Here is an 18,856-nt window from a genome sequence, read left to right on the forward strand (position 1 = left end):
ACTTATAAGGCTGTTGAGGTGGATGGTGACTTCATGGAGTTTCTCCTTCATCAATTCAGACCTTCCACTGACACTTGGGTGTGCCATCACACTGAATGGTCAACACTCGCAATTTACCTCACAAAGCATTGTCAGGGGTAGGAATGTGAACCATGTACACGAGCTTGCAAGTGGTCCCTTGAACTAAAGGATAAGATACATTTTCATATTTTAGAGGTCAATAAATTTAGGCCAAACCCATGTACTAATCATAATACTTTGGACTTTGCCTTTGACAGGGAGCATAGTGATTTACTGGATTCAGATACGTGCGAGGTTTAAGCTATCCAAACATAGAAACCATCAAATAGCATACCGTCCATATTAAAACAACAGCATGTTCAGACATATTAGACCTAGTTGCATACTAACTTGAAAGATTTTGAAAGTAAATATTTTGCAAAATTATTATAGTTACAATTATTTTGAAAAGGGATTCGCATGAACAGTTTTCGTAAAAGGATATCTAGCTCAATGCAAGGTACTAATGGGCTAGAAATCATATGATTAAGAATTTGACAATGCTATAGACAATGGTCATACGAGGACACCGAAATGATGGACTAAATTGCATGATATAGCTTATGCAAGATCAAGGAGACTAACTAGTTCCATCCTACTCAATAAGAGGTTCAGTGATGCGATATAGGATCCATATCTCCATGCTAAACAATGTAGCTAACGTGTGACCAAACAGACAGGAGTAGGTAGATCTTTGATGAGTGGGAACCAAAGTTGACCAATCCCAGTAACACATTTAGTACATATATTTGACTTCAGGTCAATTAGAATAAGATTCAAGTTGATTATTCTCTTATAGATCAGATTAAGAAAGATCCATATTTCATTGGTGAAATGATTGGGCTACAGAAATAGTCTAGATACAGGGATAAGGCTAGGTCGGGTCAAGCAAGAACAAATCTAGGCTAATTCTAGGTCCACCTGGATGGGATCCAAGTGGCGGCCCCTAGGGCCAATGCCCCTTAGTCCTCTTTAGTGGGAGTCCAACTAGGACTCCTAGGGAAGCAACATGGTTAAGCATGCCACCACCTCCTCCTTATCTCTTAGAGTCCTACTAGAACTCTTGGTTGCCAAGCAAGGAAAGCTCTAGGTCCTTCCCTCAACTATAAAAGGGAAGGGGTATCCTAGGGTTAGATGAGCAATCTCACAAACCACAAGAGCAAGGTGTAGGCTAGGTTTTTCCTTCTCCATTATACTGTGAGAGAAAGAGAGAAGGGTTGTGAGACTAGTTTCAAGGTCCGTAGCACCGAAACCGGTACTCTTTCAAGGTCCGCAACACCCAAACCGGTACTCATACCAATAGGCTGGCAGCATGGTACAATATGCTACTATATTATACTGTCTCGGCGCGAACCGAAAAAGAAAAACCAAAGGGGGAGAGATAGGAGAGAGGAAAAGAGAGGGAGGGAGAGAGGGAGAAACAGGGGGAGAGAGAGAGAGAGATGCTAGGAGGGAGAGAAAGAGATGCTAGGAGGGGGAGAGAGAGGGGGTCAGAAGCCCACCTCTCCTCCTATGGTCCATTGGGGCGGAGCCAAGCCTTGTTTCAAATGATATAGGGGCCGACTTCACTTAAAGAAGCTAAAAAAAATAAAATTGAGCCCCTGTTTCATTCGAAACAGGGCTTGGCTCCGACCAATGGATGATCGGAGAGGAGGGCTTATGTTTATGTGGGGTCCTATTAGTGTGATGAATCTTACTACTTTAGGAAAGTTTTTTTTTGGCTTTTTGCTAGGGAAGTAAAGGAAAGAGTCTTTCTTCTAGGAATGTTATTCTGAGAGTATTAGGGGTGTCTAGAATTGTAAAAAGGAGATAGTTTGTTGTAATTGCATTTAGTATGGCAACGATTTATAAAAAATTTCAGAATTTTCATTCTTCTTCCTCTTTCTTTCTTTTCTTTCAAATTTTTCACTGGTTTCCTTGAGCCCAAGACTTGTTCTTTGCCTTTGGAATGTCAAGTTCCCATGACACAGGTTTTTTGCACCTTATTTTGTTGTTTTCAGATCTGTTGCTGGGGGTTCAAACCAAGAACGTTTGGCACAGCGGTGTGAACGGGGTTCCCTTGGAATTGCTTCGGTTGCGCTCCGCCTTCCGCCGGGAAACCTGCAAGCAAGCCTCGCACCACCACCGGGGTAGTGGGGGCCCTCCGACGATCAAGTTAGGGAAGATCGAAGGAGAAGGAGAGGTAGCAGGTAAGATGATACTCTGGAAAATCTTGCTTACCCTCCCCCTTCCCCCCAGCCGCATATATATCAGGCTGGGGGGTTTTTTTGGGGATTGGTCATCGTGTGGCGCGATGGGGTTGCCACTGACATGGTCGTTACAGGGCGTCGTGGGCAGCGCTGGGTACGGCTATGGCAGGGGGATCGTGGAACAGCGCCGGATACGGCCGTTGCAGGGAGTAGTGGAGCAGGGGGCCGCGGCGTGCCTCAGGGGAACAGTCTGTTGTTGTCAGAGATTGCCGACTCGGGTCGGATTGCTGGATCAAGGGGCAGCCGACTCGGGGTCGAGCTGCGGAGCCGAAGATATCCGACTCGGGGTCGGATCGCTGGATCAAGGGGCAGCCGACTCGGGGTCGGGCTGCGAAGCCGAAGATATCCGACCCGAGGTCGGATTGCTGGATCAAGGGGCAGCCGACTCGGGGTCGGGCTGCGGAGCCGAAGATATCCGACCCGAGGTCGGATTGCTGGATCAAGGGGCAGCCGTAGTCTTCCTGGGCGCGCGTGCTGGTCACGTGGGGCATTGGTGGCTAAGTTCCCCCGTAACAGTAGCCCCCCACTTCCGAGCCTGGAACCAGGAGGGGAACGGGTGAAGGGAGTGACGCTTCGAGATTGCCGCCATCCCTCGGAAAGGCGCGCGCGCTCCGAGCTCCCCGCCTTCTTTATGGCGTATGGCGGTTGTCGCTGATCTGGCGGTCTGCGGATTTCGGCGGACATCCTTCCTTAATGGCGTCGATTCGCCTTTGGGGCGCGAACGAACCTTCGGCAGCCAGGCGTCCTCTGGCGTCACCGAGGCGTCACCCGCCTTTCCGCCTATTTAACCGGGGGGCCCTCCCCCGTCCGCCTTTCTCCTCACAGGCATCCTCGAGTTTCTCCCTTGTGCTGCTGCCGTTGCCGTCGGACTGTTCGTTCGCTCCTCCTTTGACGCTCTCGGAGCCGTTCTTCCTTCCCTTCCGGTGAGTTGCCCCACTCTACAATTTAGGGCCCTCCGTACTTTCTCCTTTCGTATTAGTGTACCCCAGTCGTTCCGGTCCTTCTCCCCTCTTGACCCCGTCCTGACCGTAGATTCACTGGCCGTTAGGGATGGACGAAGTAAGAGCAGACCGCATTCAGTCGGAGCTGGTCCCCGAAGACCTAGATAGGTTCGTGGCCCGGTACCACCTTCCGAAACCTGCAACGTTACGCTCCCGGGGCCTGAGGAGAGGATGTCCCACCCTCCTCCAGGGAAGGTCGCCATCAATGAGGATCCTTCGGGCTGGGTTCCGCTTTCCCCTCTCGGACTTAGTCGTGCAGGTGCTTCGAGGTTTAAGAGTGGCGCCGACGCAACTGGTGCCGAACTCATGGCGTACCCTGACGGCCTTCCAGGTTCTCTGCCGCATGCACGAGGTTCCCGCCACCCTGAACGTCTTTTGGGAATGCTATGGCCTGAACGGCCACCCCGGGACAGAGGGTGGTGGTGCTTTGCGGCGCGGCGAGGGTGCGGCCTCGTCAAGGAGGCTCCTTCCTCCATTCATGGCTGGAAGGAGCATTTCTTTTTCATCGACGTAGATCCTTCTTGGGGAATCGGGACAACCTGGGAGACGCCGATGAAGTCCCCGATCGGCCTATCGAGGTTGTCGAGGGAGGAGTCCGATGGTGTCGCCGTCTTGAGGGGGTTGGTTGCCGAGGGCCGGCTCCCCCCGGTGGCTAGCCTTATTTCCGAGGATGCCTTGGTGAACGTCGGTCTGAGCTCGGTCCCCGCCCGACCGTGAGCCCGCCACCACTTCTTTTTTAGCTCTTTTCTCCTCTTTCGTTTCTTCTTTCCATCAGTTTCTCAGTTTCTAACCATCTCGTCCTTTTTGCAGAAATCGACGACGTCATGCAGTCGGACAAGGCAATGGCTGTTAGTAGGGCGTCCCTACTGGAAGCGATCCGGAGGAAGAAACGGACCTCCTCCGAGCGGGGTCCCACCGGCGAAGAAGCCCCGCCAGCAGGCGACTCCCACGCCGACAGACGGGTCCGGGCCCACCGATCAGGGGGACGCCGCGGGCTCGGACCGACAGTTGACGCCGTATCAGCCCTCCGGTGATGAGACTATCGTTTTTTCCGGAGGTGTCATCCGGGCGCGCCCGAGGCGGCCGGTCGGACGCAGTCGGTCCCCAGCCCGACCTTCGACTCGGTCGGCTTCGGATGATACGAGAAGGAGGGGCGCGCCGAGGCCCCGGCCGAGCGGGGACCCTGTCGATTTCTGGCGCGGCCCCTGCCCCGCGCACGGTTGGCATGACTCTCTCCCCAAGCGATGGGTAAGGGTAAGGCTGCAAAACCACCGTCCGGCTCCGGGGCGAAGTCGGGGTCGGCCTTCACTTTCGCCGGCGCCCGAAACCTCGTCGAGACGGTGCTGCTGGAGAGGGACCGTAGGCAGGTCCGGCAGATGAAGATCCCTGAAGTCGGAGCTGCCAGCTGCGTCTGTCTCATGTCGGTGAGTGTTCTTTTGGTCGCTTTCGTCGTTTATAGGCTCTGTTGATCCCCGTCTGACGCTCTCATTTTTCCTATCTCTTAGCTCGCCCAGTACATGATCCGCCTGGAGGAGAGCCACGAGGAATAGGCGAGGCTTCTGGCGAGGACCGAGAGCCGACTGAAAGCTGTAGAGGAGGGAGACCAGGCTGCGGCGGGGAGGACGACCAGGGACCTCGAAACGAGGCTCCAGGTGGCCGAAGAGCGGGCACTCGGCTTCGCCGTCCTCGAGAGGCAACTGTTGGATGCTCAGGAGCAACTCAAGGTTGCCTCGGGTCTCGAAAGCGAGATCAGGAAGGCGGAGGAGCGGGCCGAAAAGCAGTCCCGGAAGGCTGCCGACTTCCGGGAGAGGTGGGAGAAGGCTCAGCAGTCGGCCGACAACGCCCGCAACCGAACCCGATCTCTTGAAGCCAAGCTGGCCGAATTGGAGTCGGCCTTGGAGGGGACTCGTGCGAGCAACCAGGAGCTTCATTGCGCCTGGAGGAGGCTGAGGCTGCTCGCATCGCTGCCGAGGCGAGGCACATGGAGGCTCGGGCCGATCTGCTGAGGGTCTCCTCCGAGGCGGACGACCGGATTGTGGCGAAGGTCATGGAAGCGAAAGCTCAGATTACGGAGCGAGCGGAGGCGGCGCTGGCCGAGAAGAGCGCGGGAAATCGGGCGTCAGGCGGTACAGGCCTATCGTCAGTCCGCCGAGTTCATCCGTGACATGTCGGACGCGGGGGTCCGACTCCTTTGCCTTAGGCTTCGATGAAGGCCTGGCAAGGGTGTCCGCTAAATACCCCGGAATTGACTTGAGTGGGGTCTCCCTCCTCGACTCCCCTCCGATGCCATTGCCGTGCCGATTCTCCAACCGTCTCCCTACCCTTCGCGGACGTGCTCGCCGTTCCTACGACCCAGGGGTTCCTCCAAGCTGACTCTCTGTTACTTTTCTTTGTTCTTTCTTTGTATGTTGGCGTTTTGCCATGTTGTATTGGGTCTCGGCCCTGATGCAACGAAAGTTAATGCAAACAAAGTGTTTCCGTCATTTCACTTTCGTCCTTCCTCTTTTAACTCTTGGTAGCGTCTCGCCGACTCCTGACTCTTGAAGTTCCTCCGGCGCTAGGCCAGGCATCCGAGGGTTCGGCCTCAGGGAATTCTTCCGGCGCTAGGCCCTGACATCCGAGGGTTAGGCTCAGGGAATTCTTCCGGCCTAGGCCTGGCATCCGAGGGTTAGGCCTCAGGAAATCTTTCCGGCGCTAGGCCAGGCATCCGAGGGTTAGGCCTCAGGGAATTCTTCCGGCGCTAGGCCAGGCATCCGCAGGGTTTAAGGCCTCAGGGAATTCTTCCGAGCGCTAGGACCAGTGCATCCGAGGGCGTTAGGCCTCAGGAATTCTGTCCGGCGCTAGGCCAGGCATCCGAGGGTTAGGCCTCAGGAAATTCTTCCGGCGCTAGGCCAGGCATCCGAGGGTTAGGCCTCAGGAAATTCTGTCGCTGGTCGGCAAGGCTGCGCAAGCCGAGGCGACGGTCGGGGCTTCAGGCTAGTCTGCTCCCGGGATGATCATCGGTTAGCCTGGCATCCGAGGGCCCGAGCCTCGGGGAATTCCGCTGTTGGTCGGCAAGGCTGGCGCAAGCCGAGGCGACCGGTCGGGGCTTCAGGCTTAGTCTGCTCCGGGATGATATCGGATTAGCCTGGGCATCCCGAGGCCCGAGCCTCGAGAATTCCGCTCGTTGGTCGGACCAAGGCTGGCGCAAGCCGAGGCGACCCGGTCGGGGCTTCAGGCTAGTCCTGCTCCGGGATGATCATCGGGTTAGCCTGGCATCCGAGGGCCGAGCCTCGGGGAAATTCCGCTCGTTGGTCGGCCCAGGCTGGCGCAAGCCGAGGCGACCGGTCGGGGCTTCAGGCTAGTCTGCTCCCGGGATGATCATCGGGTTAGCCTGGCATCCGAGGGCCCGAGCCTCGGAGAATTCCGCTCGTTGGTCGGCCAGGCTGGCGCAAGCCGAGGCGACCGGTCGGGGCTTCAAGGCTAGTCTGCTCCCGGGATGATCATCGGGTTAGCCTTGGCATCCGAGGGCCGAGCCTCGGGGAATTCCGCTCGTTGGTCGGCTAAGGCTGGCGCAAGCCGAGGCGACCGGTCGGGGCTTCAGGCTAGTCTGCTCCCGGAGATGATCATCGGGTTAGCCTGGCATCCGAGGGCCGAGCCTCGGGGAATTCCGCTCGTTGGTCGCACGCGCCTGTCACTTGCCGCTCGACGGGGTTTCTCCGTGGCCAGCTGCGATCGTGTTTCTCCTCCTCTTCGAAGCGTCGCCTGGGGAACACCAGAAGGCCATTAAATGCTAATTGAGGCGTTACCTGGGAAATCGGACCGGCCAGTTGCTGCTTGCAAGGAGTGCCATTAAGCGGCCGCGTATACGCGCGTTCTTCGAGGCGGATGCGGCCTGGGCGCGTGCGGAGATACGTGGGCCGCGGGACTACACGCCGTCCGGAGTGTCCTGCACGAGAGATGGCAATTAAGGAGAACGACGCTTAGGAGATCGTGGAGGGATAAACCTCGAGAGCCGAAACGGCTTCCGGATTCGATGTGCCCGCATTTATTGGAGCCACCCGCATCGGAACGACCGGGGGGCCACAGTTTGGCTATAAATATAAGCGCAGGTGCGGTGGAGCCTGCCAAGCCGGAGCTGTTCAGGTTGCCATGGATTCGTGGACCTCCTTTCCGGCGCGTGGCTGGGAATCCCTGCCGGAGGAACGGGAGGCGCGCCCCTCGCGACTTCCACCAACTAGCCGTTTCATCTGGGATTAACGGGAAGATTCTCCCCGGTGGAACTCCGCTCTAGGCGTTTCATCCGGGATCACATCCCCCCTCTTTTCAGTCCCACCTCCCCATGGAGCTCTGTGCTAGACGCTTCATCCGGGATCACGCCTCCTCGCGCTCTTCTCCCTTATATTCCTTTCCTCCCCTTCTCCTGGGGAGGACCGGAATATCCCTTGGAGGTGGCGTTCCTCTAGAGCAGTGTGAACTTCTTCGTCCGCGGCCGGCTCTTCGTCTTTTGCGTGAGGCGTCGATGGCGCCTCCAGGGGGAAGCACCCACGGCCAGTGGGATTGCAGCTGCTTCGGGCGGAGGGTTCGGGATCCCAGATCTTCAGCTCCACAGAGTCCCCACCTCTTCCTTAATTTCTTTACTCCCCAATCCCCCTCTGGGAATTCTTTGTAATCACACGAACACGCCATTGTAACCAGGAATTATTGAAATGAAAAGAACTATATATTTTTTGAAACTGTCTTTCTGGCTTTGTCTTTCTACTGGTAATACACCCGCAGGTTAGCGAATTCCAGCTCCTTGGAATTTCTCGACCATCTAGTGCCTCCAACTAGTAGGAGCCAGGTCGGTTTACCCAGCGAACCCTATACGGGCCTTCCCAATTTGGCGCCAGCTTCCCACCTTCCGCGGGTTGAGATGCTTTGGCCCGCCTTAGCACCAGATCTCCGATTCTGAAAAGTTTTGGTCGGACCTTGGAGTTATAATATCGGGCCACCCTCCGCTGATACATCGCCATCCGGACCTGCGCCATTTCCCTCGCTTCTTCCAAGAGGTCCAGGTTCCCTCGGAGCTGCTCCGAATTGGCCTCGGGTCGGTGCGCGGCCACCCGGGGCGAGGGGAGTCCGAGCTCCACGGGGACGACCGCTTCCGTGCCATAGGTTAGGCCGAAAGGCGTCTCCCCGGTAGGGGTCCGATGCGTGGTCCGATACGCCCAAAGGACGTTCTCGAGTTCTTCGACCCAAGCTTGCCTCGTCCGACCGATTCGCGCCTTAATTCCTTGGAGGATTGTCCGATTTGTCACCTCGGCCTCACCGTTGGTTTGGGGATGCGACACAGATGTGAACCGATGCTCAATCCCGAACTCCTCGCAGAAGTCACGGAAATGCTTGTTGTCGAACTGTCGACCATTATCCGAGATGAGGACCCGGGGTACCCCAAATCGGACAATGATGTTTTTCTTCACGAACTTCCGGACTTGCACCTCCGTGATAGTGGCCAGCGGCTCTGCCTCCACCCACTTGGTGAAGTAGTCGATTGCAACAATCAAGAATTTCCGCTGGGCGGAAGCGACGGGGAATGGTCCGAGGATATCCATTCCCCACTGTGCGAAGGGCCAGGGTGCGGTGATTGGTGCCAAGGGGACAGAAGGGACTCTCTGGACGTTGGCGTGGCGCTGGCAGGCGTCGCATTTCCGTACGTGATCCTTTGAGTCCTCCAACAAGGTAGGCCAATAATAGCCTTGCCTCATGATCTTGTGCGCCAAGGACCTAGCCCCCGAGTGCGATCCGCAGACGCCCTCGTGGACTTCGCCGAGGACGTAGGCCGCCTCCAAGGGGCGGAGGCACCTTAAGAGGGGGGCGGTGAACGAGGTCCGATACAGCCTCCCTTCATAGAGTACGTAATGGGCGGACTTCCTGACAAGTCGCCGAACTTGATCTTCGTCTTCAGGGAGGATCCCTTCGGCGAGGTAGGCGACGAGCGGGTCCATCCAAGACGGCTCCGGATCAATCGCCATCACCGCCCCAGCCTCGCCGATGCTCGGGGCATCCAGGGTCTCCAGGTAGATTGCCCTCGACAGGTTGTGCGCCTCTGCGCCCACCAAGCGGGACAACCTGTCGGCCCTGGCATTTTCGCTTCTGGGGACCTGCTGGAGGTCGACGCTGCCGAGGTCGGGAATGAATGCTTGCACCTTCCGGACGTAGTTCTGCATGGTCGGGCTCCGGGCCTCGAACTCCCCACGGACCTGCCCGACCACCAGCTGGGAGTCGGTGAAGACCTTCAAACGCCGGATGCCGAGCTCCCCGGTGAGTTTGAGTCCCGCGACTAGGGCCTCGTACTCCGCCTCGTTGTTGGTCACTGGAAATCCAAACCTCAAGCATACTCGGCTATCACTCCATCAGGACTGGTAAGGACCAGCCCGGCCCCTCCACCCTCGGGGTTCGACGACCCATCGATGTGAAGCGTCCAGGTCGGGAGGTCGAGGCTTGGCGTTTCCGGCGGTCTAGGTTCCGCCACCTGCACCGTGCACTCAGCGAGGAAGTCCGCGAGCACCTGGGCCTTGATGGCGGGTCGAGGCTGGTAGCGGATGTCGAACTCACCGAGTTCTACTGCCCACTTCACCAGCCGTCCCGCATTCTCGGGGTTGCTGAGGATCTGTCGTAGTGGTTGATCAGTTAAGAGGGTGACAGAATGGGCCTGGAAATAGGGGCGGAGCCTCCTGGTCGCGGTCAGCAGCGCGAAGGCGATCTTTTCAGCCTTCGTATACCGCGCCTCGGCATCCCGTAGGACCCGGCTGATGTAGTACACGGGCTTCTGGAGCTTTGCCTCTTCCCGAACCAGCACCGCACTGACCGCGGTTGGGGAGACCGCCAGATAGAGGTAGAGCATCTCCCCTTCTTGCGGCTTGGACAGCAGGGGAGGAGACGCCAGGTATTCCTTGAGCTGGTCGAATGCTGCTTGACATTCGGCCGTCCAGAGGAAGTCTTTCGGGCGTTTTAACACCTTGAAGAATGGTTGGCAGCGTTCGGCCGATTTTGCCACAAATCGTCCGAGCGCGGCGACCCTTCCAGCGAGCTCCTGAACCTCCTTCACTTTGGTCGGAGGGGACATACCTTGGATGGCCTTGATTTTGTCCGGGTTGGCTTCGATACCCCGCTGGTTGACAATGAAACCGAGGAACCTCCCGGCCGAAGCGCCAAAGGCGCACTTCGCTGGGTTCAGCTTCATGCGAAACTTCCGCAAGGTGGTGAAAGTCTCCTCCAGATCCACGATGTGCTGGTCTGCCTGGCGGCTCTTCACCAGCATATCGTCCACGTACACCTCCATGTTCCGGCCGATTTGCTCTTTGAAGATTTTGTTGACGAGGCGCTGGTAAGTGGCGTCAGCATTCTTCAGACCGAAGGGCATTACCTTGTAGCAGTACAGCCCCCGGTCTGTTATAAAGGCAGTTTTCTCCTCGTCCTGTGGGGCCATCATTACCTGGTTGTAACCGGAGAAGGCGTCCATGAAAGACAGCAGCTGATGTCCGGAAGTCGCGTCGACCAGTTGGTCTATCCGCGGAAGCGGAAAGCTATCCTTAGGGCACGCCTTGTTCAGGTCGGTATAGTCGACGCACATCCTCCACTTTCCCGTTCGCCTTCCGGACAAGTACGACATTTGCCAGCCACTCGGGGTAACTCACCTCCCTTATGAATCCTGCCTCCAAGAGTTTGTCTACCTCCTGGTCGACCACCCGGATCCGATCCGGGGCACAGTGTCTCTTCTTCTGCTTCACTGGCCGGTGGGTCGGGTCGACGTTGAGGGCGTGAGAGATGACCTCCGGGTCGATCCCAGGTACATCGGCCGCCGACCAGGCAAATACATCGGCATTGGCTCGGAGGAATTCCACCAACCGGGCCCGAGCTCCCGGATCGAGATTGGCGCCGACCCGGACCGCCCGGTCCCGGCGGCCTTCCTCAAGGGGAACTTCGACCACACCCTCGGCCGGCTCCCCCTGCCGCAAGGCCACCTCGTCTCTGGCATCAAGGGACTCGACGCTTAGGGCTTCTGCGGGCTTCTTCCCTTTGAGGGTCGCTGAGAAACATTGCCGTGCGGTCGGTTGGTCACCTCGGACCTCCCCGATCCCGACCGTCGTGGGGAACCGCATGAGCAAGTGGTACGTGGAGACCACCGCACGAAGGGCGTTCAGCCCGGGTCGTCCGAGGATAGCGTTGTAAGCCGAGGGAACACGGACGACCAAGAACCCGAGTCGCACCGTGGCTTCTGCGGGTGCGACGCCCGCAGTCACAGGCAGCTCAACGACACCTTCCACCGGGACAGCGTCACCGGTGAATCCTATGAGGGGGGTGGATATTTTGTGCAGCAATTGTCTGGACAAGCCCAGCTTTTGGAAGGCCTCGTAAAACAAGATATCAGCTGAGCTTCCACTATCCACAAAAACACGCCTTACATCATAGTTTGCCATGGTGAGGGAGATCACCATGGCGTCATCGTGGGGGGTCTGAACCCCCTTTACATCCTCATCACAAAAAGTGATTACATTGCCGACCTTCTGCTTCTTTGCGACGGCCGCCCCTGACGCCTCCGTCGAGCCCCCTGCGTTCCTCACGGGCCGGGGGCAGCCCCCAGTGATAGTGTGGATCACGCCCGCAACGGGTCGATTCTGCTCCCGAGGCCCCGGAGGAGCCGGGTCGGCCGGACGCGGGTCTGCGGGGGGACGTCGGTCGCTCACATATCGACCGAGACGCCCCCGGCGGATGAGAGCCTCGATCTCGTCCCGAAGCTGGAAGCAGTCTTCTGTGTCGTGGCCGTGGTCTCGGTGGTACTCACAGTACGCCCGGGAGGGCCTCTTCCCAGGGATCTTCCGCATCTGTCTCGGGGCCGGGAGGTCCTCCCGCCCCTTGATCTCCATAAGGATCTTGGCCCGGGGAGTCAGGAGAGGGGTGTACCGGTTGAAACGTCGGGGCGGAGAACGAGGGCGTGGGGCGCCGTGGTTCTTCGCCGGCGACGGGCTTCTGCGCCGACGCTGGGGCGTCGGGCTCCTCCTCTGGCGTGCCTCTTTCCGCCTTTTCTTCCCAAGCTTTGGAGGGATCTCGGCGGCCTCCTTGCTCCGGTGGGCGGCCGCCTCCTCGGCGTCCGCATACTGGTTCGCCCGGGACAACAGCTCTGGGAAGCTCCGCGGCAGGCGTTTGTCCAGGGAGAAGGTGAGTCTGCCCTTCCGGAAGCCACGCTTCAGGGCTGAAAGAGCTACCTCCTGATTCAGGCTCCGGACCTCCAGCGTAGTCCTATTGAAGCGGGTAAGATAATCCCGCAGGCTTTCTCCCTCGTTTTGCCGGACATCAAAGAGGGAGTCGGAGACCAGTCGCCGCCGGCTACTGACGGCGAAATGAGTGACGAAGAGGCGAGTGAACTGGTCGAAGGACCGGATTGAGTCAGCCTCCAGCCCGGCGAACCACGCCCTCGCCGGGCCACGGAGGGTTGCCGGAAAAGCCTTGCAGAGAAGGGGATCTGATGCTCCGTGGAGGAGCATAAGGGTCCTGAAACTCTCGACGTGATCCCGCGGGTCCGCCGCCCCGTCATAGGGCTCGATCGCCGGCATTTTGAACCCCGGCGGATTCGGGGTCCGCAGGATCCTCGAGGCAAGCGCCGGCTGGGAGGAGATCTCTAAGTCGGCGAAGGAATCTTTGGAATGGCCCTTCAGGACCTGGAGTTGTCGGTGGAGATCGTCCACCCGCCGGTCCAGGGAGCGCGACCGGTGGGTGGGAGACAAGGAGCGGCGAGAGGGGGACCGACTGGAGCGCGGGTTCCTCGAGGACTGGGGGGTCTGGGAACGCGCCCGGGCCCGCCTCTCGGACCCCGCGCAGCTCCGGTGGGAAGGTCCCGGCAGAATGGAGCGCGCTCGAGAATCCTCCTTGCGCCGGCGCTCCTCCCCATGGGAGAGGAAGGAGCGCGGGTTGAGAAGGACAGGCGAACGCTCAGGCAGCGGCGGCTCCTGAGCCCGCTGCGGCGCCCGAGACATCGCACCCTGCAGATTCTGCACCGCCTCCGCGAGGGTGCGAACCTGCTGGGTTAGCTGGTCGAACTAGGCGGCTTCGACCGTCTGAACGGGCGGTGGGGAGGTGGAGTGTTGCTGAGAGTGTGTTGGAGATGCAGCGGCCTTCCGGCCAGAGGCGCGAGAGGCCCCGCGACCGGAAGCATTGGAAGCTCCACGACCACCTCGCCGTGCCATTACGATCGCTCTGAGATCCAGGCCCTCCTAGCGCCAACTGTTGCTGGGGTTCAAACCAAGAACGATTGGCACAGCGGTGTGAACGGGGTTCCCTTGGAATTGCTTCGGTTGCGCTCCGCCTTCCGCCGGAAAACCTGCAAGCAAGCCTCGCACCACCACCGGGGTAGTGGGGGCCCTCCGATGATCAAGTTAGGGAAGATCGAAGGAGAAGGAGAGGTAGCAGGTAAGATGATACTCTGGAAAATCTTGCTTACCCTCCCCCTTCCCCCCCAGCCGCATATATATCAGGCTGGGGGGTTTTTTTGGGGATTGGTCATCGTGTGGCGCGATGGGGTTGCCACTGACATGGTCGTTACAGGGCGTCGTGGGGCAGCGCTGGGTACGGCTATGGCAGGGCGTAGTGGAGCTCCGCTTTGTACGGCTGTTACAGGGGATCGTGGAACAGCGCCGGATACGGCCGTTGCAGGGAGTAGTGGAGCAGGGGGCCGCGGCGTGCCTCAGGGGAACAGTCTATTGTTGTCAGAGATTGCCGACTCGGGGTCGGATTGCTGGATCAAGGGGCAGCCGACTCGGGGTCGAGCTGCGGAGCCGAAGATATCCGACTCGGGGTCGGATCGCTGGATCAAGGGGCAGCCGACTCGGGGTCGGGCTGCGGAGCCGAAGATATCCGACCCGAGGTCGGATTGCTGGATCAAGGGGCAGCCGACTCGGGGTCGGGCTGCGGAGCCGAAGATATCCGACCCGAGGTCGGATTGCTGGATCAAGGGGCAGCCGTAGTCTTCCTGGGCGCGCGTGCCGGTCACGTGGGGCATGGTGGCTAAGTTCCCCCGTAACAAGATCCAATGTGAAAATTCAGACTATAGAAGTATCATGCATTGGCCTTTTGGAGGGTTGTTCTGCATAACCTAGAATATGAATCTTAAATGTAATAAAACTAAATTGACATCATCAACAATTTATCATTAAAATGTCTTCAAATCTTGGGATTTAAAGTCCAATCGCATCTTTGAGTAAATATTAAATGTTCAAAATCCATTAACACTAAAATTTTAGACATGGAGAACCGGCTAAGCTACAAATAACAATGTGGGGTCCATCTTACTGTAGTTTCGATGGGAGATTCAAGGAAACTATTCATAAACCTGTTGAATTTCTCAATTGCAATAGAAAGCTTAGTAAGCCAAACTAAAGAAAGAGTATTACTAGTAGAAGATAAGATTGCCAATGTCAATTGGATAAACAGATAATAATAATTATCTAGCCTATTTATTCAACACTTCTAATGGTGTACCTAAATCTCGACACACCATCTTGTCAAAGAGAACAAAGGCTTCAATAGCAAAACTGTCCAAGCAAAATGAAGGCGATGGAGCCAAGGTACACTGTACCAGTACCGGTAGGCGTACCGGTCGCCTACCGGACCGGTACAGTTTCGATTCGGACCGGTTTGAACCGGTATCGAACCGGAAAACACGCACAACGCGTGAGCTGCACGAACTCGCAAGCGCGGATGCGCGCCCGCCGCGTTAAATGCCACAGAGTGGCATTAAACGCGACCGCGCGGGCGCGCTGCCCCGAGAAATAGTGCCCGAAACTGCGCGTGGGCGCGATTCCTAGCACGTTTATACATAACGCATGCAGTAATTATTAAACACCCAAATCAGGACCTTCTTGAATGGGTGGAAGCTGGCGGCAGGGCTTGCTTAACCGGATACATGGAATTAGGATCTCTCTCGCATGCAATTTTTTCTATCGGAAAACCCTCGAAACTTCTATGTTTGTTGGTAGGAGCGGCGGGATCAGGATGATTTTTTTAATAAAAAAAAGTATGACCTAGACTAGACCTCTTCTACCGCAGAAAGAGGTTCCAAAAGATGCTTGACTAACAAGAGAGGAAAGGAACGATCCCGCATTTGAGAAAGTTTAGCTATGCTCACAGCTCTTTCAAAAGAAAGCAGTCTTTTCAAGAAGAAAGTCATAGTCACACCGAGCGGAAGAAGAGATTCCCTACTACTGACTCTAATAAGACTATTAGCCATACCGCAGAAAGATGTGACAAGGATTATGCGTACTGCACCAGGGAATCGCGCCCAGAACCGCGCGTGGACGCGGTTCCCAGCTCGCACCTACGTGGGTGCGCTGCCCCGAGGGCAGGTACCGGTGCGAACCGGTCCAGTTCGCATCGGTACCGGGCTTGTACCGCTCAATTTCGGCCCCTTTGGGGCCGAACCATTTTCCATACTTGAATCGGACCGGTTCGGTACGGGCCGATTCAGCATACCATGGATGGAGCCTAGTGAAGACCCAACCAAGGATACCTTTTCTTTTTTTAACTGCAGTCTAACAATAATGTCAAATCTTTCATTTAGGCTGCCAAATTTTGTCTATTTTGCGATTAGTTTCTTCTTTTAAAAGTTGTTTGTCGTATATAGGTGCTTTTGATGATGGATTAAGGATTATGCCAAACTCTTGCTCAAAGGAAGGGGTCCTATTGAGTCATGTCGGGTCTACAAATCCCCTAACACTGACTTGTTAGTAACTTTAACCAGTACCCTATCCATCAAGAATTCAGGTCCGGTCCTCAACTAGATAGAATTCACATGAATCATCAGGTCTAGGCATCAGGTTCGGGTATGTACAGATCCGTACATTACTCAAGACTCATTGGATTTGAATCATGCATGAATGAGGTCCAGTTTTGGGTCCCAAGCAGGATTGAACTTCAATTCTTTCATACACTCAAACAATTAAACGATGACAGTCTTCAAGTATAATTAGTAAAATATTTATACGAAATATGAAGATATAAGTGTAAAAATACTATGCATCATGAAATCTATCAGATCTGGACTGTCTAGTTTGGGTTAGGATCATAAAAAGCAATCCCATGTGAGTATTATATGATTGGTTTAGTTAAGAGTTCAGGTCAGGTAAAATTTACCAGAATCATTTATGGACTGGAAAAGTTTTAGGGGTCTATCCATGGTCTAGATTTGACCCATGGGTCTATGGATTCAGAACAGGTCCAAGTCAGGTTCCAGGTTTGTAAACTGTAGGCTTGCTCAGTGGTAGAGGCTATGAGAGGATTAAGATATCAACTTGGCTAAGGTTGAGCTTCAAAGTTGAAAGTTTGCATATATTAATGATAGCCCTACTCGATGGTGGAGGCTGGGGGAGGATCAAGGAGTCAACTCAGCCTACGAGCTGAGCTTTAGCATTGGAAGGGCGACAAGATGGTAGTTGGATATGGGCTCATGAAAATATGCATGAGCATTTCTTGTCCCTCTCCCATCTCTTCTTTCAGGGCTAAATCTCGAAAGCTGGGTATTATGACAGTCATGCTAAGTATCTAGAGTTTTTCTCTAGCTTTTTAAATGAGCGGCCCTCGGTAGCATGAGTTTTTGCTTCAAATGTAGAGGTGTACCAGAATTTGTATACTGCAATGGAAATCATTAGGTGCGAAGTATTGATCCAATGCAAAAGTGGAATAAGTTTATTATAAAAGATGAAAGGCATCCTTACAAATTACCAAGCTCATTAATGAAGAATTTGAAGATCAAAAAGAATTATATCCAAGGTTGATTGATTGAGCGTTCAACAATGTAGGGAATGTACAAATCATAGGTCTAATAAAGGGAGTATGGCGTTCTTATTGAAGAAATAATGAAAAATGAAAACAATATTTCCCCTCTGAAACAAGATATCAGAAAAGATGCACATATAGTATTTTTCTTTGGTAATTACTGAATAAAAACTGGTTTCTATGGTATATGGGGATGGTTCGGCCTAGTATCTAATGATTCTAGGCTTTTGAGAGCCTAAAAATGAATCAGACAGAATTTTATTTTGGTTAATACTACTTGTTTATATATAACCAGCCTTGTATTGAGGATAGGGGTAGAGTTGAACACTGAAACCAGAGTATCGAATAAATTTTGACTGTTCCAAGATGGAATTTTTTCAGATATACACTGTTCCCACATATTACCCTTTCTCCTCTTCTGCTTCTGCAATCTCCTTGGAGATCTCTCTCTTTAAGATCAATTGACAAAACATCTAACATTTTTTATGTCATGGAGGCCCACTTCTAAGCTCATTTTTTCTGGTACATGAGTTTTAGTCCTTGGTCTCTTGAGTTTGTTCGGTTGGGTTTAATCGTAATATGCTTCTAAAAGTTTGAGCAACTAAGGAGCTGCTATTATGAATACTAGTACTGAACAAATAATGAATTTAGGTAGATCTTCATTTGGAAAAGAGACATCATTATTTCTTCCCAAGACTTCATTCGGAACAAATAATGAATGCACGGTTCTTCTGCTCAACTCAAAATGATACACATGATAAAGGTACTTCATTCTTTCTTACCGAGAGACTTTATTCATTTTAGATCTTGAATTTGAACCTAATTCTCCTTCGAGTTTAATATTATGATTTAAATATTCCTTTAATGGCAACCAGGATATTGATAAGAGACCAGCAGAGTGATCTAAAACCATTGCCAATATTTTCAATGGACTGTAGGTGATGGTGAGTAGATATTAGTCGTATTTGATCCTTGGTCCTCTAATGTTCCTTGAACACACTTTCAATTACTTTTGATGTTACTCTTAACTGGGAAAGTCCTTATGACTCACAAGTTATTTCGCCAGGCCACAACCCTCTTAGAACGAGATCTTATAATCAGTTCTCTTCCCTCCCTCTGCAATGTTTCATTGTTAGTCCACTTCTAGTCAACAATCAATAAATACTTTCCTATGGGCTCAGATCTTTAAAGCAAGGTAATTTCTTGAGAAGTCTATTTGTCTCCTAGTAACAGAGCTAATGATGTTGATGCTCCTAGTATATCTTATATTTGGAAGAAGAAAGTTAACCCTCAGATACAGATGTTTCTTTTGACAACTATTTCAAGGGCAGCTACCTAATGTGACTCTCTTAAATCATTGAGGCATCTATCTGTTTCAAACGTGTTCCGGGTTCTTTGGAACCGAGGATACTTTTTGGAGCATGTTACTGCTTTAGGTCCTCAGTCTTTACATAGATGTTGGATATTAAAGCGGCCAGAAATCCATGTTTAGATGGAATAGTTTACATAATTTCTTGTTAGATTAACACAATTACTGTAATAGTGTTAGGTTCTCAAATCTGCTACATGGCGTTGTCTTGATGGCAAACCATCAAATGCATGGGTAATTAAACTACCATCAATTATAAGGTTTAATGCATTGCCAGTCCATGATGCAACTAAGGGCAGTTCTTTTGAGAAATCCATGACAAATAAAAGAGTTGGCAAGTGTTATATATGGAATAAAGAAGCATTAAATATCTGACTGCATGCAATCAG

At 53.9% G+C, this 18,856-nt stretch overlaps 1 protein-coding gene across 1 annotated transcript in view; it reads right to left on the reverse strand.

Annotated features, from left to right (window-relative positions):
• The window catches only part of LOC103697825, a 60,128-nt gene that overhangs the window by 14,972 nt on the left and 26,300 nt on the right, over positions 1-18,856 (reverse strand). The gene's annotated exons all lie outside the window — the stretch shown is intronic.

This window comes from Phoenix dactylifera, unplaced genomic scaffold, assembly GCF_009389715.1.
Source record: "Phoenix dactylifera cultivar Barhee BC4 unplaced genomic scaffold, palm_55x_up_171113_PBpolish2nd_filt_p 001118F, whole genome shotgun sequence".
Classification (NCBI taxonomy): domain Eukaryota; kingdom Viridiplantae; phylum Streptophyta; class Magnoliopsida; order Arecales; family Arecaceae; genus Phoenix; species Phoenix dactylifera.